The 23,189-nt window shown below is 42.0% G+C and overlaps 1 pseudogene; it reads right to left on the bottom strand.

The window, feature by feature from the left end:
* Nucleotides 1-5,116: 5,116 nt before the first annotated feature.
* Nucleotides 5,117-23,189, bottom strand: part of LOC135553744 (excitatory amino acid transporter 2-like) — a 63,393-nt pseudogene continuing 45,320 nt past the window's right edge.

The raw sequence follows: 23,189 nt of genomic DNA on the forward strand, positions 1-23,189 counted from the left end.
TGCCCCTGTCCATGTTAACACTGGGTAGAAGTACTTTACTGGTCATCCAAAGACACATCCTGCCCCTGTCCATGTTACCACTGGGTAGAGGTACTTTACTGGTCATCCAAAGACACATCCCTGCCCCTGTCCATGCTACCACTGGGTAGAGGTACTTTACTGCTCATCCAAAAACACATCCTGTCCCTGTCCATGTTACCACTGGGTAGAGGTACTTTACTGCTCATCCAAAGACACATCCTGCCCCTGTCCATGTTAACACTGGGTAGAGGTACTTTACTGGTCATCCAAAGACACATCCTGCCCCTGTCCATGTTACCACTGGGTAGAGGTACTTTACTGGTCATCCAAAGACACATCACTGCCCCTGTCCATGTTACCACTGGGTAGAGGTACTTTACTGGTCATCCAAAGACACATCCTGCCCCTGTCCATGTTACCACTGGGTAGAGGTACTTTACTGGTCATCCAAAGACACATCCCTGCCCCTGTCCATGTTACCACTGGGTAGAGGTACCTTACTGCTCATCCAAAAACACATCCTGTCCCTGTCCATGTTACCACTGGGTAGAGGTACTTTACTGCTCATCCAAAGACACATCCTGCCCCTGTCCATGTTAACACTGGGTAGAGGTACTTTACTGGTCATCCAAAGACACATCCTGCCCCTGTCCATGTTACCACTGGGTAGAGGTACTTTACTGCTCATCCAAAGACACATCCTGCCCCTGTCCATGTTACCACTGGGTAGAGGTACTTTACTGGTCATCTAAAGACACATCCCTGCCCCTGTCCATGTTACCACTGGGTAGAAGTACTTTACTGGTCATCCAAAGACACATCCTGCCCCTGTCCATGTTACCACTGGGTAGAGGTACTTTACTGGTCATCCTAAGACACATCCTGCCCCTGTCCATGTTACCACTGGGTAGAGGTACTTTACTGGTCATCCAAAGACACATCCTGCCCCTGTCCATGTTACCACTGGGTAGAGGTACTTTACTGGTCATCCAAAGACACATCCTGCCCCTGTCCATGTTACCACTGGGTAGAGGTACTTTACTGGTCATCCAAAGACACATCCCTGCCCCTGTCCATGTTACCACTGGGTAGAGGTACTTTACTGTCATCCAAAACACATCCTGTCCCTGTCCATGTTACCACTGGGTAGAGGTACTTTACTGCTCATCCAAAGACACATCCTGCCCCTGTCCATGTTAACACTGGGTAGAGGTACTTTACTGGTCATCCAAAGACACATCCTGCCCCTGTCCATGTTACCACTGGGTAGAGGTACTTTACTGCTCATCCAAAGACACATCCTGCCCCTGTCCATGTTACCACTGGGTAGAGGTACTTTACTGGTCATCCAAAGACACATCCCTGCCCCTGTCCATGTTACCACTGGGTAGAAGTGCTTTACTGGTCATCCAAAGACACATCCTGCCCCTGTCCATGTTACCACTGGGTAGAGGTACTTTACTGGTCATCCAAAGACACATCCCTGCCCCTGTCCATGTTACCACTGGGTAGAGGTACTTTACTGGTCATCCAAAAACACATCCTGCCCCTGTCCATGTTACCACTGGGTAGAGGTACTTTACTGCTCATCCAAAGACACATCCTGCCCCTGTCCATGTTACCACTGGGTAGAGGTACTTTACTGGTCATCCAAAGACACATCCCTGCCCCTGTCCATGTTACCACTGGGTAGAAGTACTTTACTGGTCATCCAAAGACACATCCTGCCCCTGTCCATGTTACCACTGGGTAGAGGTACTTTACTGGTCATCCAAAGACACATCCCTGCCCCTGTCCATGTTACCACTGGGTAGAAGTACTTTACTGCTCATCCAAAGACACATCCTGCCCCTGTCCATGTTACCACTGGGTAGAGGTACTTTACTGGTCATCCAAAGACACATCCTGCCCCTGTCCATGTTACCACTGGGTAGAGGTACTTTACTGGTCATCCAAAGACACATCCCTGCCCCTGTCCATGTTACCACTGGGTAGAGGTACTTTACTGGTCATCCAAAGACACATCCTGCCCCTGTCCATGTTACCACTGGGTAGAGGTACTTTACTGGTCATCCAAAGACACATCCCTGCCCCTGTCCATGTTACCACTGGGTAGAGGTACTTTACTGGTCATCCAAAGACACATCCCTGCCGCTGTCCATGTTACCACTGGGTAGAGGTACTTTACTGCTCATCCAAAGACACATCCTGCCCCTGTCCATGTTACCACTGGGTAGAGGTACTTTACTGGTCATCCAAAGACACATCCTGCCCCTGTCCATGTTACCACTGGGTAGAGGTACTTTACTGGTCATCCAAAGACACATCCCTGCCCCTGTCCATGTTACCACTGGGTAGAGGTACTTTACTGGTCATCCAAAGACACATCCTGCCCCTGTCCATGTTACCACTGGGTAGAGGTACTTTACTGGTCATCCAAAGACACATCCCTGCCCCTGTCCATGTTACCATGGTGCGCAATTACCTTGCCTACTTAGAATGTGTCTTAACAAAATGCTATGCACAATGTTCAGTGTTTATATACTGTGCTTTATAAATATGTTCTTATGATCAGAGATTGTGAGCTGCACAGATAGTGGGTTGTGTGTGTGCGTCTGTGTATGTGTGTGCGCTGTGTATGTGTATATGTGTGTGTGGTTACCAGTATGTGTGTGTGTGTGTGTGTGTGTGTGTGTGTTTGTGTGGTTACCAGTACGTGGTCTATGACTGTGTGTGTGTGTGTTTTTGTGTATGCACGTGTGTGTGGTTACCAGTATGTGTGTGTGTGTGTGTGTTTGTGTGGTTACCAGTACGTGGTCTATGACTGTGTGTGTGTGTGTGTGTGTGTGTGTGTGTGTGTGTGTGTGTGTTTGTGTGTATGCACGTGTGTGTGGTCATCAGTATTTGTTCTATGACTGCGAACCCTGTTAATATTAGTTGTATTTAATAAAGATAGTATTTTATCAGTTATCTAAATGAGTCCCTGTTTTGTTATCAGAGGGGAGATGAGTCAGCAGATGCCCACTTCACCACAAAACAATTATCTAAACAACAACCAAAATGTCTAGTCTTTCAAAATGTTGACATAATATGTTAAATGTGTGATATTATTGGTAGGCTTAGACACCATCTGTTTAACTTGGTGAGAGAGCAGATTGGATCATTTGTGTTCCCACTTCACACGCACCCCAAAGGATTGAGTTGATTTCCCTCCTTGCAACTATCTCTTTAAAGCACTCAGTGCAAATCCTCCTAGTCATCCCAGCTCAGGGACATCATACTGAGGACTCTGTGGTTGCTTCTTCTGAGTCATGAAGCCAGAAGAAATATGTACTGTGTATTTTGCAGATTGAAATAATTATGTAAACAATAACGAATTATACAAACAACATACATTTTATGGGACAACCATACAAACAAATCCCATAAGTACAGTGATTCATGTCTGTAATTGTCACGCCCTGACCTTGGAGATCCTTTTTATGTCTCTATTTTGGTTTGGTCAGGGCGGAGTTGGGGTGGGCATTTCTATGTGTTGTGTTTCTATGATTTTTTTATCTCTATGTTTTGGCCGGGTATGGTTTTCAATCAGGGACAGCTGTCTATCGTTGTCTCTGATTGGGAACCATACTTAGGTGCCTTTTTTCCCACCTGTCTTGGTGGGAAGTTGACTTTCTTTATGGCACTTAGCCTTAAGCTTCACGGTTTTGTTTTGTAGTGTGTATTGTTTTGTTCTGTGTCTTTTTCTTAATTAAAGAACATGTATGCTCACCACGCTGCACCTTGGTCCGCTCCTTTCATCAGCCGTGACAGTAATGCATTTCTTTCTGCAACATTCTTCATCCTCCGCCCAGAAAAAGCCTAGTTGGCAGAAATGGTAAAATGTGCAGGTGGGATTAAATAAACATGTGACAAGTGTGATGTAATGGCATCAATAACCATCCTCTACATAGAAATAACATCCACCAGTTTCATACCCTACTCTGCTAGGGAGGACTGAGGAAACAACATTCCGATGTCGTGTTGTGGGTTAGCAGTTTCTAGTGTAATATATGGACAACTCATTTTGTGGTTTTGAGTGATTTATGCTTGTTTTTGGTTGCTATTCATTGAATTGCCCAAAAAATACAAGTAGCAATCTTGTTGTGTAAGAAATTCCTGTATGTGAGCCGAAAAGACTCAGTTCACTACATATAAATAGAGTAATGAATCATAGTCTGTCTGTTTTGTTGAATACCTTCACCCAGAGAGTCGAGGCATGTCTGTCCCTGTTCACTGGGTTCACTAGGTGGTGGTGGCCTGTTGTGGCCTGAAGCTTTCCCTTATTATCTACCTGTTTCTCTCATCCTCTCCTCCTCTCTCTGTGACGTGCAGGGTCCCAACACTAACGTCAGTCCTGTTTGCAATTACCCACAGTGCCCTATGCTGTCTGGAAGAATGAGTTGGATTGACGTCTTTCTGGCCATCTGCCGTTCTTCTATTCCCCTCCCCCTCCCTCCCTCCCTCCCTCCCTCCCTCCCTCCCTCCCTCCCTCCCTCCCTCCCTCCCTCCCTCCCTCCCTCCCTCCCTCCCTCCCTCCCTCCCTCCCTCCCTCCCTCCCTCCCCAACTCTTCTTTGAGAGGATTAAGTGTGTTGATATCTGTGTGTCTTTGCCTCATCAACGTGTGTGTGTGTGTGTGTGTGTGTGTGTGTGTGTGTGTGTGTGTGTGTGTGTGTGTGTGTGTGTGTGTGTGTGTTCGAGGTCTGGTGTGCCAGTTGCAACTTGAACGTCCAGTAATATCCTTGTCCACTGGATTTCATCACTGACTTTAGTCACAAAATATTGTGTGTCCCCTTTTTGTAGTACTAATCTGTACACAGTTTTACACAAGGTACAGAAATAACCAAATCTTTGTCATTGTAATTTAAATAAATCTCAAAGATTTTATTACATACAATATACACAAAACCTGGATCTGCAAACCTGCATTAAGACTGAAGGATTTGGGTAGGCAGTAATGACCTTCAATGAAAGGCATTTCAGAGGGACAGAGGAAAACAAATCAATATGACAGAACCAATGAGAATATCTCTTAATTAACCAATAAATAATTAAAGTACAAGAGTAATGAAACAACAAGTAAATGAATACGTGAATCAAAATGAAAACCGACTGCTGTGCAACACAGACTGAAGAATGTTGTGCTGGAAAAAATGTATAAAATGACTAACAACCATCATTTCAGACAACAGACAATGAGAAAAAATGACTAATCGTACATAAATACTGAGAAATAACAATATTAACAACAATAACCGTATTATGATTGTCATTTCAGGACAAGTTGAGGTACAAGTTGAGGTAAAGTCAAGTGAAGTGTTGAATTTGTAGAGGACAAGGAGAGGAAGAGAAGAGAGAGAGAGGAGGTAGGATAGTATAAAAATAGTTTGACTACAGTGTGTTTGTTACCTTTAATTACATATAGTTGCTACAGGCAAGTTTATCTCACATTTTAACTTACATATAAGTAGAATTAATAATTATTTGTTGAATCATTCGATACAGTACAGCTGGAGATGGACGACATTCTACAGATGACCTTTTGGAAGTTGAGAAGAGAACATTTCTGATTGTGCGTTGACTGACACTGAACACCAAGATCTCAGTACAGCGTCTCTCTCAGCCACGCTAGAGGGTAGAGGATAAGGTTGAGGAACTGGCTAGCTGAAATGATTAGAACAAGACAATGATTATCAGAGAATAGAGCTGGGTTCACAGAAGACACAACACTAAGTTAAAGCTCCCTTCTGCAACACACTGAAGCGTAAAAGTTAGGGCATGGGCTCTTTTTTCAAAGATTATTAAAGGGTGTTGCCATAGCAACATAAATATCGTCATCGCTCAAAGCAAGCTTCTTGATCCCTGATCATGTCAAACAGGACTCAAATCACACAAGAACACTCAAATCAGACAACTACTAAATAGTAACCATTTGTAGAGCACTGCATCCACCAACCCAGACCCCTATCAAAAACACCACAGTGGTACTAGGTGGTAGAGTGCAGTAAATTGGGGGAAGTGTAGTGAAACTGTGGTAAAACAGAAGTGTTTTCATAGAGGCGTCCCAATCAGGGCTGGTCGCAGGGCATGATGGTGTTCCTGCGGTCGTAAGCAGTGTCGTCACTCTCTTCTCCTTCACTCCCTTCATCCAGCACCCTATCCCTCTCCTCCTCTTCCTCTGTCTCGCTCTGATATCGGTCGCTGTCTCGCCCCCGCAGTCTCTCCCTCTCTCTTCCTCTATCTCTCTCTCTATCTCTCTCTCTATCTCTCTCTCTGTCTCTTTCCCTGTCTCTTTCCCTGTCTCTTTCCCTTCTGTCTCTATCCCCTCTGTCTCTCTCTCTGTGGGAGCGAGGGAGTGTGGGGATCTGGGAAGACAAAGAGGAAGAAAGTCAGAGACAGGCCATCAGAAGACCATCCAACTCAAATGTTCACACAAATATTCCATTGATATCAATACATGATTAACAAGAAGTTAGGATTGAGCCCTAGGACTAGTGGTAGCTGTAACCCTGCCTACCTGGTTGTCGTGGCTTGGCAGGCGCAGTAGCCAGGCTCTGTTCTGCGGAGGATGCGTGGGGAATGGGTACGGAAGGCAGAGGGTCGTGGGGAGTGGGAGTGAGAACAGTTGGAGCGCGGGGAGGGAGAGCGGACAGAATGGGGGGATGGAGAGCGGACAGAGCGGGGAGAGTTGGTGATGGAGTAGATCTGTGACAGGTTGGAGTGGCCGTGGTGGTTGAGTTTGGGCGGGCGGGGGGACCGTGGGGGTAACTCGGGGGGTCTCTTGGGGTCCATCAGGTCTATCTCGGTGAGGACAGGGGGCGGGGGGATGAACTCCTCATCCTCAGGGGAGAGGAGCTCGGCGTCAATCTCAGCTAGCTCTGCCCTGGACAGGTGGTCCACAATCCCAGCACCAAACGAGTCGCCCACCACGTTGATTGAGGTACGCATTCTGTCACTGGCCCAACAGACAGACAATGCTGGAGTCAGCCATGACTGTTACAGGTACACTACAAGACAGGAGCTCTCATGGCAATGGCATCTACAGCTAAGTACCACTCTACACTTTACAGTTGACAATATGCGTTGCATTTTGACAGAGCTTGACGTACCCTACTTTTCTTTCATAGAGATAATCAGCAACATTGAATCATTGTAGTCTAATGTCATCATGCTGTTGAAAACAAAGACCAGGGTATCTGAAGTGTAACATCACAGTGATTGTGTGTATGTGACTCACAGCAGCCAGTCGACAGCGATGAGCAGGCTGATGTCCTGGGTGGGCAGGCCCACAGCTGTAAGGATCAACAGCATGGTGACCAGGCCTGCGCTGGGAATACTGGCCGCTCCCACACTGGCCAGGGTGGCTGTCATACTGAGAGGAGAGGACGGGAAGGAGTGAGGGAGAGGAAGGAGAAGAGGGAATTGATGTTGCACACATGTTTCTCATTCCAAGACATTGTCACCACAGAATGCATTAGCATGTGACTCATAAAAGTCATCAGCAACCACAACTGATACATACTGTAAACCTACAGTTAGATGACTATTTCAAGGTACAAAACCCATGGAGGAAGTGACACACCTTTCTCTTACATACATACAGAACATGATCACCTTAAAAACATCACTGCACTTGAGTACTATACCTAACAGCATAATATATTACACCCAGGTAACACACCTCAACACAAAAGTCTCCTAAGAAGCCCCTGAGCCAGGGTTGTCAGTGGTAAAGAAGAGGCCTACCTGACGGTGACGATCTGTCCTGCGTCCAGGTTGATGTCATTCATCTGAGCGATGAAGATGGCTGCCACCGCCTCGTACAGGGCTGTACCGTCCATGTTGATGGTGGCTCCGATGGGCAGCACGAAACGCGTCACGCGCTTATCGATCTTCAGATTCTCCTCCAGACAGCGAAATGTGACAGGTAACGTTCCCGCACTGAGAGAAGGAGAGAGTGGGTAAGAAAGGGATGTAGACAGTTCGAGAGAGATAACGGGAAGGAAATACAAATGGGGAGAGAGGGTATAGAGAGTGAGAGAGTGATGTTATAGAGAGTGAGAAGTATTCAGAAAGAAAATAATGACAGAAATTGTGAGTGAGAGTGAGGGAGAGGGAGGGTGAGAGTACAAAGTGAGAGTTAGAAAAGAGGGGAGGGGGACAGAGAGGGTGAGAGAAGGGGTGAAATCTAACAGCATTATCATAACAGCAAGTGTATTTTACAATCCAACATGTGAATTACAGGAATTTGACTTGAGCCTAAGCTAAGCCCAGGTCATAATATAATTAGAGAAAGTTGATAGGATTACTCTTATTCTGTAAAGCCTCCCTAATGCGCCAAAATGACAGTTGGTTTGAGCAGCACAACAGATTCAGAAGCAGCGGAAACATGGCCAGTTTGGCTCATACAACCTTATCCAGAGCCCCAGACATTTACAACGCAGGGTCTGTCTGTCTGTCTGTCTGTCTGTCTGTCTGTCTGTCTGTCTGTCTGTCTGTCTGTCTGTCTGTCTGTCTGTCTGTCTGTCCGTCCGTCCGTCCGTCCGTCCGTCCGTCCGTCCGTCCGTCCGTCCGTCCGTCCGTCCGTCCGTCCGTCCGTCCGTCCGTCCGTCCGCCCGCCCGCCCGTCCGTCCGTCCGTCCGTCTGTCTGTCTGTCTGTCTGTCTGTCTGTCTGTCTGTCTGTCTGTCTGTCTGTCTGCCTGCCTGTCCGTCCGTCCGTCCATCTGTCCGTCTGTGCTATTGAGGAAAATACACACCAGCACAAATTATCTAAACATAGTATATACACCCCCCCCCCCCCCACCCCGCCCACACACACACACCCAACCTCCCCTAGAGTGTTCTTCCCCTACCTGCTGGCGGTGCCCAGGGCAGTGATCCAGGCCTGGAAGATCCCGGAGTAGAAGGTGAAGGGGCTCTTCCTTGTGATGGAGAAGAAGATGAGTGGCAGGATAATGCCCCCGTGGATCATTAGGCCCACTATGACTGTCACCATGTACATGCCCAGCTGTCTAGCCACCACCTCCAGGTCCCCGATGGCTGCTATCTTCCCTGAGATCAGAGAGGCGATACCAACTGGAGAGTACCTGGAGACACAACATTGCGAATGAGGAGGCTTCTTCCAGAATTTTCCAGGTGTAGGAAAATATATGGGGAGAGGAAGCCACTTTAGACAATTGAGACACACTCCACCAATGGCATCAATACTGAAGAGACAGTAGAACTACAGCTGGGCGGGTCATAGGTCATAGCAACACAAGCTTAGCATCTGAGGTGTAAGGGATGTACTGTGTGTTGATCTGTGAGGAAGATGCAATTTAGCCAGAGTTGTTTGGTAGAGTAAATAGTATACTATGTATTACCAGTGTTTTTAGTGTACTGTGTGTTGATCTGTGAGGAAGATGGCATTTAGCCAGAGTTGTTTGGTAGAGTAAATAGTATACTATGTGTGACCACTGTGTTTAGTGTACTATGTGTGACCAGTGTGTTTAGTGTACTGTGTGTGACCAGTATGTTTAGTGTACTGTGTGTGACCAGTGTTTTTAGTGTACTATGTGTGACCAGTGTGTTTAGTGTACTGTGTGTGACCAGTGTGTTTAGTGTATTGTGTATTACCAGTGTGTTTAGTGTACTGTGTGTGACCAGTGTGTTTAGTGTACTATGTATTATCAGTGTGTTTAGTGTACTATGTATTACCAGTGTGTTTAGTGTACTATGTGTGACCAGTGTGTTTAGTGTACTGTGTGTGACAAGTGTGTTTAGTGTACTATGTATTACCAGTGTGTTTAGTATACTATGTGTGACCAGTGTGTTTAGTGTACTATGTGTGACCAATGTGTTTAGTGTACTATGTGTGACCAGTGTGTTTAGTGTACTATGTGTGACCAGTGATGTTTAGTGTACTATGTGTGACCAGTGTGTTAAGTGTACTATGTGTGACCAGTGTGTTTAGTGTACTGTGTGTGACCAGTGTGTTTAGTGTGTGTTTAGTGTACCAGTGTGACCAGTGTGTTTAGTGTACTGTGTGTGACCAGTGTGTGTATTACCAGTGTGTTTAGTGTACTATGTGTGACCAGTGTGTTTAGTGTACTATGTGTGACCAGTGTGTTTAGTGTACTATGTGTGACCAGTGTGTTTAGTGTACTATGTGACCAGTGTGTTTAGTGTACTATGTATTACCAGTGTGTTTAGTGTACTATGTGTGACCAGTGTGTTTAGTGTACTATGTATTACCAGTGTGTTTAGTGTACTATGTGTGACCAGTGTGTTTAGTGTACTATGTGTGACCAGTGTGTTTAGTGTACTATGTGTGACCAGTGTGTTTAGTGTACTATGTGTGACCAGTGTGTTTAGTGTACTATGTGTGACCAGTGTGTTTAGTGTACTATGTATTACCAGCGTGTTTAGTGCACTATGTGTGACCAGTGTTTGTGTTATGTGTGACCAGTGTGTTTAGTGTACTATGTGTGACCAGTGTGTTTAGTGTACTATGTGTGACCAGTGTGTTTAGTGTACTATGTATTACCAGCGTGTTTAGTGCACTATGTGTGACCAGTGTGTTTAGTGTACTATGTGTGACCAGTGTGTTTAGTGTACTATGTATTACCAGTGTGTTTAGTGTACTATGTGTGACCAGTGTGTTTAGTGTACTATGTATTACCAGTGTGTTTAGTGTACTATGTATTACCAGTGTGTTTAGTGTACTATGTGTGCAACCACCAGTGTGTGTGTTTAGTGTACTATGTATTACCAGTGTGTTTAGTGTACTATGTGTGACCAGTGTGTTTAGTGTACTATGTATTACCAGTGTGTTTAGTGTACTATGTGTGACCAGTGTGTTTAGTGTACTATGTATTACCAGTGTGTTTAGTGTACTATGTGTGACCAGTGTGTTTAGTGTACTATGTGTGACCAGTGTGTTTAGTGTACTATGTGTGACCAGTGTGTTTAGTGTACTATGTGTGACCAGTGTGTTTAGTGTACTATGTGTGACCAGTGTGTTTAGTGTACTATGTATTACCAGTGTGTTTAGTGTACTATGTGTGACCAGTGTGTTTAGTGTACTATGTGTGACCAGTGTGTTTAGTGTACTATGTGTGACCAGTGTGTTTAGTGTACTACCAGTGTGTGACCAGTGTGTTTAGTGACCAGTGTGTTTAGTGTACTATGTATTACCAGTGTGTTTAGTGTACTATGTTGTTTACCTGTGTGTTTAGTGTACTATGTGTGATCAGTGTGTTTAGTGTACTATGTATTACCAGTGTGTTTAGTGTACTATGTGTGACCAGTGTGTTTAGTGTACTATGTATTACCAGTGTGTTTAGTGTACTATGTGTGACCAGTGTGTTTAGTGTACTGTGTATTACCAGTGTGTTTAGTGTACTATGTGTGACCAGTGTGTTTGTGTTTGACCAGTGTGTTTAGTGTACTATGTATTACCAGTGTGTTTAGTGTACTATGTGTGACCAGTGTGTTTAGTGTATTACCAGTGTGTTTAGTGTACTATGTGTGACCAGTGTGTGTTTAGTGTACTATGTATTACCAGTGTGTTTAGTGTACTATGTGTGACCAGTGTGTTTAGTGTACTATGTATTACCAGTGTGTTTAGTGTACTGTGTGTACCAGTATGTTTAGTGTACTGTGTGTGACCAGTGTGTTTAGTGTACTATGTGTGACCAGTGTGTTTAGTGTACTATGTATTACCAGTGTGTTTAGTGTACTATGTGTGACCAGTGTGTTTAGTGTACTATGTGTGACCAGTGTGTTTAGTGTACTATGTATTACCAGTGTGTTTAGTGTACTGTGTGTGACCAGTGTGTTTAGTGTACTATGTGTGACCAGTGTGTTTAGTGTACTATGTGTGACCAGTGTGTTTAGTGTACTATGTATTACCAGTGTGTTTAGTGTACTATGTATTACCAGTGTGTTTAGTGTAGTGTGTGACCAGTGTGTTTAGTGTACTATGTGTGACCAGTGTGTTTAGTGTACTATGTATTACCAGTGTGTTTAGTGTACTATGTGTGACCAGTGTGTTTAGTGTACTATGTATTACCAGTGTGTTTAGTGTACTATGTGTGACCAGTGTGTTTAGTGTACTATGTGTGACTAGTGTGTTTAGTGTACTCTGTATTACCAGTGTGTTTAGTGTACTGTGTGTGACCAGTGTGTTTAGTGTACTATGTGTGACCAGTGTGTTTAGTGTACTAAGTGTGACCAGTGTGTTTAGTGTACTATGTATTACCAGTGTGTTTAGTGTACTATGTGTACCAGTGTGTTTAGTGTACTATGTGTGACCAGTGTGTTTAGTGTACTATGTGTGACCAGTGTGTTTAGTGTACTATGTATTACCAGTGTGTTTAGTGTACTATGTGTGACCAGTGTGTTTAGTGTACTATGTGTGACCAGTGTGTTTAGTGTACTATGTATTACCAGTGTGTTTAGTGTACTATGTGTGACCAGTGTGTTTAGTGTACTATGTGTGACCAGTGTGTTTAGTGTACTATGTTGACCAGTGTGTTTAGTGTACTATGTGTGACCAGTGTGTTTAGTGTACTATGTGTGACCAGTGTGTTTAGTGTACTATGTATTACCAGTGTGTTTAGTGTACTATGTGTGACCAGTGTGTTTAGTGTACTATGTATTACCAGTGTGTTTAGTGTACTATGTGTGACCAGTGTGTTTAGTGTACTATGTGTGACCAGTGTGTTTAGTGTACTATGTGTGACCAGTGTGTTTAGTGTACTATGTATTACCAGTGTGTTTAGTGTACTATGTGTGACCAGTGTGTTTAGTGTACTATGTGTGACCAGTGTGTTTAGTGTATTACCAGTGTGTTTAGTGTACTATGTGTGACCAGTGTGTTTAGTGTACTATGTGTGACCAATGTGTTGAGTGTACTATGTATTACCAGTGTGTTTAGTTTACTATGTGTGACCAGTGTGTTTAGTGTACAGTGTGTTTCGTGTACTATGTATTACCAGTGTGTTTAGTGTACTATGTGTGACCAGTGTGTTTAGTGTACTATGTATTACCAGTGTGTTTAGTGTACTATGTGTGACCAGTGTGTTTAGTGTACTATGTGTGACCAGTGTGTACTATGTGTGACCAGTGTGTTTAGTGTACTATGTGTGACCAGTGTGTTTAGTGTACTATGTATTACCAGTGTGTTTAGTGTACTATGTGTGACCAGTGTGTTTAGTGTACTATGTGTGACCAGTGTGTTTAGTGTACCAGTGTGACCAGTGTGTTTAGTGTACCAGTGTGTTTAGTGTACTATGTGTGACCAGTGTGTTTAGTGTACTATGTGTGACCAGTGTGTTTAGTGTACTATGTATTACCAGTGTGTTTAGTGTACTATGTGTGACCAGTGTGTTTTATGTGTGACCAGTGTGTTTAGTGTACTATGTGTGTTGACCAGTGTGTTTAGTGTACTATGTGTGACCAGTGTGTTTAGTGTTTGTGACCAGTGTGTTTAGTGTACTATGTGTGACCAGTGTGTTTAGTGTACTATGTATTACCAGTGTGTTTAGTGTACTATGTGTGACCAGTGTGTTTAGTGTACTGTGTGTGACCAGTGTGTTTAGTGTACTATGTATTACCAGTGTGTTTAGTGTACTATGTGTGACCAGTGTGTTTAGTGTACTATGTGTGACCAGTGTGTTTAGTGTACTATGTGTGACCAGTGTGTTTAGTGTACTGTGTATTACCAGTGTGTTTACCAGTGTGTGACCAGTTGTTTAGTGTACTATGTGTGACCAGTGTGTTTAGTGTACTATGTGTGACCAGTGTGTTTAGTGTACTATGTGTGACCAGTGTGTTTAGTGTATGTGTGTGACCAGTGTGTTTAGTGTACAGTGTGTTTAGTGTACTATGTGTGACCAGTGTGTTTAGTGTACTATGTGTGACCAGTGTGTTTAGTGTACTACCAGTGTGTTTAGTGTACTGTTTGTGACCAGTGTGTTTAGTGTACTATGTGTGACCAGTGTGTTTAGTGTACTATGTATTACCAGTGTGTTTAGTGTACTATGTGTGACCAGTGTGTTTAGTGTATTACCAGTGTGTTTAGTGTACTATGTGTGACCAGTGTGTTTAGTGTACTATGTGTGACCAGTGTGTTTAGTGTACTGTGTATTACCAGTGTGTTTAGTGTACTATGTGTGACCAGTGTGTTTAGTGTACTATGTATTACCAGTGTGTTTAGTGTACTATGTATTACCAGTGTGTTTAGTGTACTATGTGTGACCAGTGTGTTTAGTGTACTATGTTACCAGTGTGTTTAGTGTACTATGTATGTGTGACCAGTGTGTTTAGTGTACTATGTATTACCAGTGTGTTTAGTGTACCAGTGTGTTTGTGTGTACCAGTGTGTTTAGTGTACTATGTGTGACCAGTGTGTTTAGTGTACTATGTGTGACCAGTGTGTTTAGTGTACTATGTATTACCAGTGTGTTTAGTGTACTATGTGTGACCAGTGTGTTTAGTGTACTATGTGTGACCAGTGTGTTTAGTGTACTATGTATTACCAGTGTGTTTAGTGTACTATGTGTGACCAGTGTGTTTAGTGTACTATGTGTGACCAGTGTGTTTAGTGTACTATGTGTGTAGTTACCATGTGTGTTTAGTGTGTTTGTGTACTGTGACCAGTGTGTTTAGTGTACTATGTATTACCAGTGTGTTTAGTGTTTAGTGTACTATATATTACCAGTATGTTTAGTGTACTGTGTGTGACCAGTGTGTTTAGTGTACTATGTGTGACCAGTGTGTTTAGTGTACTATGTATTACCAGTGTGTTTAGTGTACTATGTGTGACCAGTGTGTTTAGTGTACTATGTGTGACCAGTGTGTTTAGTGTACTATGTGTGACCAGTGTGTTTAGTGTACTATGTATGACCAGTGTGTTTAGTGTACTATGTATTACCAGTGTGTTTAGTGTACTGTGTGTGACCAGTGTGTATGTTTACCAGTGTGTTTAGTGTACTATGTCTTACCAGTGTGTTTAGTGTACTATGTGTGACCAGTGTGTTTAGTGTACTATGTGTGACCAGTGTGTTTAGTGTACTATGTGTGACCAGTGTGTTTAGTGTACTATGTGTGACCAGTGTGTTTAGTGTACTATGTATTACCAGTGTGTTTAGTGTACTATGTGTGACCAGTGTGTTTAGTGTACTATGTGTGACCAGTGTGTTTAGTGTACTATGTGTGACCAGTGTGTTTAGTGTACTATGTATTACCAGTGTGTTTAGTGTACTATGTGTGACCAGTGTGTTTAGTGTACTATGTGTGACCAGTGTGTTTAGTGTACTACTATGTGTGACCAGTGTGTTTAGTGTACTATGTATTACCAGTGTGTTTAGTGTACTATGTGTGACCAGTGTGTTTAGTGTACTATGTATTACCAGTGTGTTTAGTGTACTATGTATTACCAGTGTGTTTAGTGTACTGTGTGTGACCAGTGTGTTTAGTGTACTATGTATTACCAGTGTGTTTAGTGTACTATGTGTGACCAGTGTGTTTAGTGTACTATGTGTGACCAGTGTGTTTAGTGTACTATGTGTGACCAGTGTGTTTAGTGTACTATGTATTACCAGTGTGTTTAGTGTACTATGTGTGACCAGTCTGTTTAGTGTACTACGTATTACCAGTGTGTTTAGTGTACTATGTGTGACCAGTGTGTTTAGTGTGTACCAGTGTGTTTAGTGTACTATGTGTGACCAGTGTGTTTAGTGTACTATGTATTACCAGTGTGTTTAGTGTACTATGTGTGACCAGTGTGTTTAGTGTACTATGTGTGACCAGTGTGTTTAGTGTACTATGTATTACCAGTGTGTTTAGTGTACTATGTGTGACCAGTGTGTTTAGTGTACTATGTGTGACCAGTGTTTAGTGTTGTAGTGTGTTTTGACCAGTGTACTAGTGTACCAGTGTGTTTAGTGTACTATGTGTGTACTATGTATTACCAGTGTGTTTAGTGTACTATGTGTGACCAGTGTGTTTAGTGTACTATGTGTGACCAGTGTGTTTAGTGTACTATGTGTGACCAGTGTGTTTTATGTGTACCAGTGTGTTTAGTGTGTGACCAGTGTGTTTAGTGTACTGTGTATTACCAGTGTGTTTAGTGTACTATGTGTGACCAGTGTGTTTAGTGTACTATGTGTGACCAGTGTGTTTAGTGTACTATGTATTACCAGTGTGTTTAGTGTACTATGTGTGACCAGTGTGTTTAGTGTACTATGTGTGACCAGTGTGTTTAGTGTACTATGTATTACCAGTGTGTTTAGTGTACTATGTGTGACCAGTGTGTTTAGTGTACTATGTGTGACCAGTGTGTTTAGTGTACTATGTATTGACCAGTGTGTTTAGTGTACTATGTGTGACCAGTGTGTTTAGTGTGTTGACCAGTGTGTTTAGTGTACTATGTGTGACCAGTGTGTGTACTGTGTTTACCAGTGTGTTTAGTGTATGTGTGACCAGTGTGTTTAGTGTACTATGTGTGACCAGTGTGTTTAGTGTACTGTGTATTACCAGTGTGTTTAGTGTACTATGTGTGACCAGTGTGTTTAGTGTACTATGTATTACCAGTGTGTTTAGTGTACTATGTATTACCAGTGTGTTTGTGTTATGTGTGACCAGTGTGTTTAGTGTATGACCAGTGTGTTTAGTGTACTATGTGTGACCAGTGTGTTTAGTGTACTATGTATTACCAGTGTGTTTAGTGTACTGTTTGTGACCAGTGTGTTTAGTGTACTATGTGTGACCAGTGTGTTTAGTGTACTATGTATTACCAGTGTGTTTAGTGTACTATGTGTGACCAGTGTGTTTAGTGTATTACCAGTGTGTTTAGTGTACTATGTGTGACCAGTGTGTTTAGTGTACTATGTGTGACCAGTGTGTTTAGTGTACTGTGTATTACCAGTGTGTTTAGTGTACTATGTGTGACCAGTGTGTTTAGTGTACTACGTGTTACCAGTGTGTTTAGTGTACTATGTATTACCAGTGTGTTTAGTGTACTATGTGTGACCAGTGTGTTTAGTGTATTACCAGTGTGTTTAGTGTACTATGTGTGACCAGTGTGTTTAGTGTACTATGTATTACCAGTGTGTGTTTAGTGTACTGTGTGTGACCAGTGTGTTTAGTGTACTATGTGTGACCAGTGTGTTTAGTGTACTATGTGTGACCAGTGTGTTTAGTGTACTATGTGTGACCAGTGTGTTTAGTGTACTATGTATTACCAGTGTGTTTAGTGTACTATGTGTGACCAGTGTGTTTAGTGTACTATGTATTACCAGTGTGTTTAGTGTACTATGTGTGACCAGTGTGTTTAGTGTACTATGTGTGACCAGTGTGTTTAGTGTACTATGTGTGTACCAGTGTGTTTAGTGTACTATGTGTGACCAGTGTGTGTTTATGTATTACCTACTATGTGTGACCAGTGTGTGTACCAGTGTGTTTTTATGTGTACAGTGTGTTTAGTGTACTATGTATTACCAGTGTGTTTAGTGTACTATGTGTGACCAGTGTGTTTAGTGTACTATGTGTGACCAGTGTGTTTAGTGTACTATGTGTGACCAGTGTGTTTAGTGTACTATGTGTGACCAGTGTGTTTAGTGTAGTGTATGTGTGACCAGTGTGTTTAGTGTACTATGTATGACCAGTGTGTTTAGTGTACTATGTATTACCAGTGTGTTTAGTGTACTATGTGTTACCAGTGTGTTTAGTGTACTATGTGTGACCAGTGTGTTTAGTGTACTATGTGTGACCAGTGTGTTTAGTGTACTATGTGTGACCAGTGTGTTTAGTGTACTATGTGTGACCAGTGTGTTTAGTGTTTACCAGTGTGTTTAGTGTACTATGTGTGACCAGTGTGTTTAGTGTACTATGTGTGACCAGTGTGTTTAGTGTACTATGTGTGACCAGTGTGTTTAGTGTACTATGTATTACCAGTGTGTTTAGTGTACTATGTGTGACCAGTGTGTTTAGTGTACTATGTGTGACCAGTGTGTTTAGTGTACTATGTGTGACCAGTGTGTTTAGTGTACTATGTATTACCAGTGTGTTTAGTGTACTATGTGTGACCAGTGTGTTTAGTGTACTATGTATTACCAGTGTGTTTAGTGTACTATGTATTACCAGTGTGTTTAGTGTACTATGTGTGACCAGTGTGTTTAGTGTACTATGTGTGACCAGTGTGTTTAGTGTACTATGTGTGACCAGTGTGTTTAGTGTACTATGTGTGACCAGTGTGTTTAGTGTACTATGTGTGACCAGTGTGTTTAGTGTACTATGTATTACCAGTGTGTTTAGTGTACTATGTGTGACCAGTGTGTTTAGTGTACTATGTATTACCAGTGTGTTTAGTGTACTATGTGTGACCAGTGTGTTTAGTGTACTATGTGTACCAGTGTGTTTAGTGTACTATGTGTTACCAGTGTGTTTAGTGTACTATGTATTACCAGTGTGTTTAGTGTACTATGTGTGACCAGTGTGTTTAGTGTGTACCAGTGTATGTATGTGTGACCAGTGTGTTTAGTGTACTATGTGTGACCAGTGTGTTTAGTGTACTATGTATTACCAGTGTGTTTAGTGTACTATGTGACCAGTGTGTTTACCAGTGTGTTTAGTGTACTATGTGTGACCAGTGTGTTTAGTGTACCAGTGTGTTTAGTGTATGTGACCAGTGTGTTTAGTGTACTATGTATTACCAGTGTGTTTAGTGTACTATGTGTGACCAGTGTGTTTAGTGTACTATGTGTGACCAGTGTGTTTAGTGTACTATGTGTGACCAGTGTGTTTAGTGTACTATGTATTACCAGCGTGTTTAGTGTACTATGTGTGACCAGTGTGTTTACCAGTGTGTTTAGTGTACTATGTGTGACCAGTGTGTTTACCAGTGTGTTTAGTGTACTATGTATTACCAGTGTGTTTAGTGTACTATGTGTGACCAGTGTGTTTAGTGTACTATGTATTACCAGTGTGTTTAGTGTACTATGTGTGACCAGTGTGTTTAGTGTACTATGTGTGACCAGTGTGTTTAGTGTACTATGTGTGACCAGTGTGTTTAGTGTACTATGTGTGACCAGTGTGTTTAGTGTTTACCAGTGTGTTTAGTGTACTATGTGTGACCAGTGTGTTTAGTGTACTATGTATTACCAGTGTGTTTAGTGTACTATGTGTGACCAGTGTGTTTAGTGTACTATGTGTGACCAGTGTGTTTAGTGTACTATGTGTGACCAGTGTGTTTAGTGTACTATGTATCACCTATGTGTTTAGTGTACTATGTATTACCAGTGTGTTTAGTGTACTATGTGTGACCAGTGTGTTTAGTGTACTATGTATTACCAGTGTGTTTAGTGTACTATGTGTGACCAGTGTGTTTAGTGTACTATGTGTATTACCAGTGTGTTACCAGTGTGTTTAGTGTACTATGTGACCAGTGTGTTTTTAGTGTACCAGTGTGTTTAGTGTACTATGTGTGACCAGTGTGTTTAGTGTACTATGTGTGACCAGTGTGTTTAGTGTACTATGTGTTACCAGTGTGTTTAGTGTACTATGTGTACCAGTGTGTTTAGTGTACTATGTGTGACCAGTGTGTTTAGTTAGTGTATTACCAGTGTGTTTAGTGTACTATGTGTGACCAGTGTGTTTAGTGTACTATGTGTGACAGTGTGTTTAGTGTACATGTGTGTTTAGTGTACTATGTATTACCAGTGTGTTTAGTGTACTATGTGTGATCAGTGTGTTTAGTGTACTATGTATTACCAGTGTGTTTAGTGTACTATGTGTGACCAGTGTGTTTAGTGTACTATGTGTGACCAGTGTGTTTAGTGTACTATGTGTGACCAGTGTGTTTTTAGTGTACAGTGTGTTTATGTATTACCAGTGTGTTTAGTGTACTATGTATTACCAGTGTGTTTAGTGTACTATGTATTACCAGTGTGTTTAGTGTACTATGTGTGACCAGTGTGTTTAGTGTACTATGTGTGACCAGTGTGTTTAGTGTACTATGTATTACCAGTGTGTTTAGTGTACTATGTGTGACCAGTGTGTTTAGTGTACTATGTGTGACCAGTGTGTTTAGTGTACTATGTATTACCAGTGTGTTTAGTGTACTATGTGTGACCAGTGTGTTTAGTGTACTATGTGTGACCAGTGTGTTTAGTGTACTATGTATTACCAGTGTGTTTAGTGTACTATGTATTACCAGTGTGTTTAGTGTACTATGTATTACCAGTGTGTTTAGTGTACTATGTGTGACCAGTGTGTTTAGTGTACTATGTGTGACCAGTGTGTTTAGTGTACTATGTGTGACCAGTGTGTTTAGTGTACTATGTATTACCAGTGTGTTTAGTGTACTATGTGTGACCAGTGTGTTTAGTGTACTGTACCAGTGTGTTTAGTGTACTATGTATTACCTGTGTGTTTAGTGTACTCTGTATTACCAGTGTGTTTAGTGTACTGTGTGTGACCAGTGTGTTTAGTGTACTATGTGTGACCAGTGTGTTTAGTGTACTATGTGTGACCAGTGTGTTTAGTGTACAGTGTGTTTAGTGTATTACCAGTGTGTTTAGTGTAATATGTATTACCAGTGTGTTTAGTGTACTATGTGTGACCAGTGTGTTTAGTGTACTATGTGTGACCAGTGTGTTTAGTGTACTATGTGTGACCAGTGTGTTTAGTGTACTATGTATTACCAGTGTGTTTAGTGTACTATGTGTGACCAGTGTGTTTAGTGTACTATGTGTGACCAGTGTGTTTAGTGTACTATGTGTGACCAGTGTGTTTAGTGTACTATGTGTGACCAGTGTGTTTAGTGTACTATGTGTGACCAGTGTGTTTAGTGTACTATGTATTACCAGTGTGTTTAGTGTACTATGTATTACCAGTGTGTTTAGTGTACTATGTGTGACCAGTGTGTTTAGTGTACTATGTATTACCAGTGTGTTTAGTGTACTATGTGTGACCAGTGTGTTTAGTGTACTATGTGTGACCAGTGTGTTTAGTGTACTATGTGTGACCAGTGTGTTTAGTGTACTATGTATTACCAGTGTGTTTAGTGTACTATGTGTGACCAGTGTGTTTCGTGTACTATGTATTACCAGTGTGTTTAGTGTACTATGTGTGACCAGTGTGTTTAGTGTACTATGTGTACCAGTGTGTTTAGTGTACTATGTGTGACCAGTGTGTTTAGTGTACTATGTATTACCAGTGTGTTTAGTGTACTATGTGTGACCAGTGTGTTTAGTGTACTATGTGTGACCAGTGTGTTTAGTGTACTATGTGTGACCAGTGTGTTTAGTGTACTATGTGTGACCAATGTGTTGAGTGTACTATGTATTACCAGTGTGTTTAGTTTACTATGTGTGACCAGTGTGTTTAGTGTACAGTGTGTTTAGTGTACTATGTGTGAACAGTGTGTTTAGTGTACAGTGTGTTTAGTGTACTATGTATTACCAGTGTGTTTAGTGTACTATGTGTGATCAGTGTGTTTAGTGTACTATGTATTACCAGTGTGTTTAGTGTACTATGTGTGACCAGTGTGTTTAGTGTACTATGTGTGACCAGTGTGTTTAGTTTATGTGTACAGTGTGTTTAGTGTACCAGTGTGTTTAGTGTACTATGTATTACCAGTGTGTTTAGTGTACTATGTGTGACCAGTGTGTTTAGTGTACTGTGTTTAGTGTACCAGTGTGTTTAGTTAGTGTGTTTAGTGTACCAGTGTGTTTAGTGTACTATGTTACCAGTGTGTTTAGTGTACTATGTGTGACCAGTGTGTTTAGTGTACTATGTGTGACCAGTGTGTTTAGTGTACTATGTGTGACCAGTGTGTTTAGTGTACTGTGTGTGACCAGTGTGTTTAGTGTACTATGTGTGACCAGTGTGTTTAGTGTACTATGTGTGACCAGTGTGTTTTTACTGTGTACCAGTGTGTTTAGTGTACTATGTGTGACCAGTGTGTTTAGTGTACTATGTATTACCAGTGTGTTTAGTGTACTATGTGTGACCAGTGTGTTTAGTGTACTATGTATTACCAGTGTGTTTAGTGTACTATGTGTGACCAGTGTGTTTATTGTACTATGTGTGACCAGTGTGTTTAGTGTACTATGTATTACCAGTGTGTTTAGTGTACTATGTGTGACCAGTGTGTTTAGTGTACTATGTGTGACCAGTGTGTTTAGTGTACTGACCAGTGTGTTTAGTGTACTATGTATTACCAGTGTGTTTAGTGTACTATGTGTGACCAGTGTGTTTAGTGTACTGTGTATTACCAGTGTGTTTAGTGTACTATGTGTGACCAGTGTGTTTAGTGTACTATGTATTACCAGTGTGTTTAGTGTACCAGTGTGTTTAGTGTACTATGTGTGACCAGTGTGTTTAGTTAGTGTACCAGTGTGTTTAGTGTACTATGTATTACCAGTGTGTTTAGTGTACTATGTGTGACCAGTGTGTTTAGTGTACTATGTGTGACCAGTGTGTTTAGTGTACTATGTGTATTACCAGTGTGTTTAGTGTACTATGTGTGACCAGTGTGTTTATGTGTGTGACCAGTGTGTTTAGTGTACTATATGTGACCACCAGTGTGTTTAGTGTACTATGTATTACCAGTGTGTTTAGTGTACTTACCAGTGTGTTACTGTGTGACCAGTGTGTTTAGCGTACTATGTGTGACCAGTGTGTTTAGTGTACAGTGTGTTTAGTGTACTATGTATTTCCAGTGTGTTTAGTGTACTATGTGTGATCAGTGTGTTTAGTGTACTATGTATTACCAGTGTGTTTAGTGTACTATGTGTGACCAGTGTGTTTAGTGTACTATGTGTGACCAGTGTGTTTAGTGTACTATGTGTGACCAGTGTGTTTAGTGTACTATGTGTGACCAGTGTGTTTAGTGTACTATGTATTACCAGTGTGTTTAGTGTACTATGTGTGACCAGTGTGTTTAGTGTACTGTGTGTGACCAGTGTGTAGTTAGTGTACCAGTGTGTTTAGTGTGTGTATTACCAGTGTGTTTAGTGTACTATGTGTGACCAGTGTGTTTAGTGTACTATGTATTACCAGTGTGTTTAGTGTACTATGTGTGACCAGTGTGTTTAGTGTACTATGTGTGACCAGTGTGTTTAGTGTACTATGTGTGACC

The sequence above is a fragment of the Oncorhynchus masou genome, chromosome 14, assembly GCF_036934945.1.
Source record: "Oncorhynchus masou masou isolate Uvic2021 chromosome 14, UVic_Omas_1.1, whole genome shotgun sequence".
Lineage (NCBI taxonomy): Eukaryota > Metazoa > Chordata > Actinopteri > Salmoniformes > Salmonidae > Oncorhynchus > Oncorhynchus masou.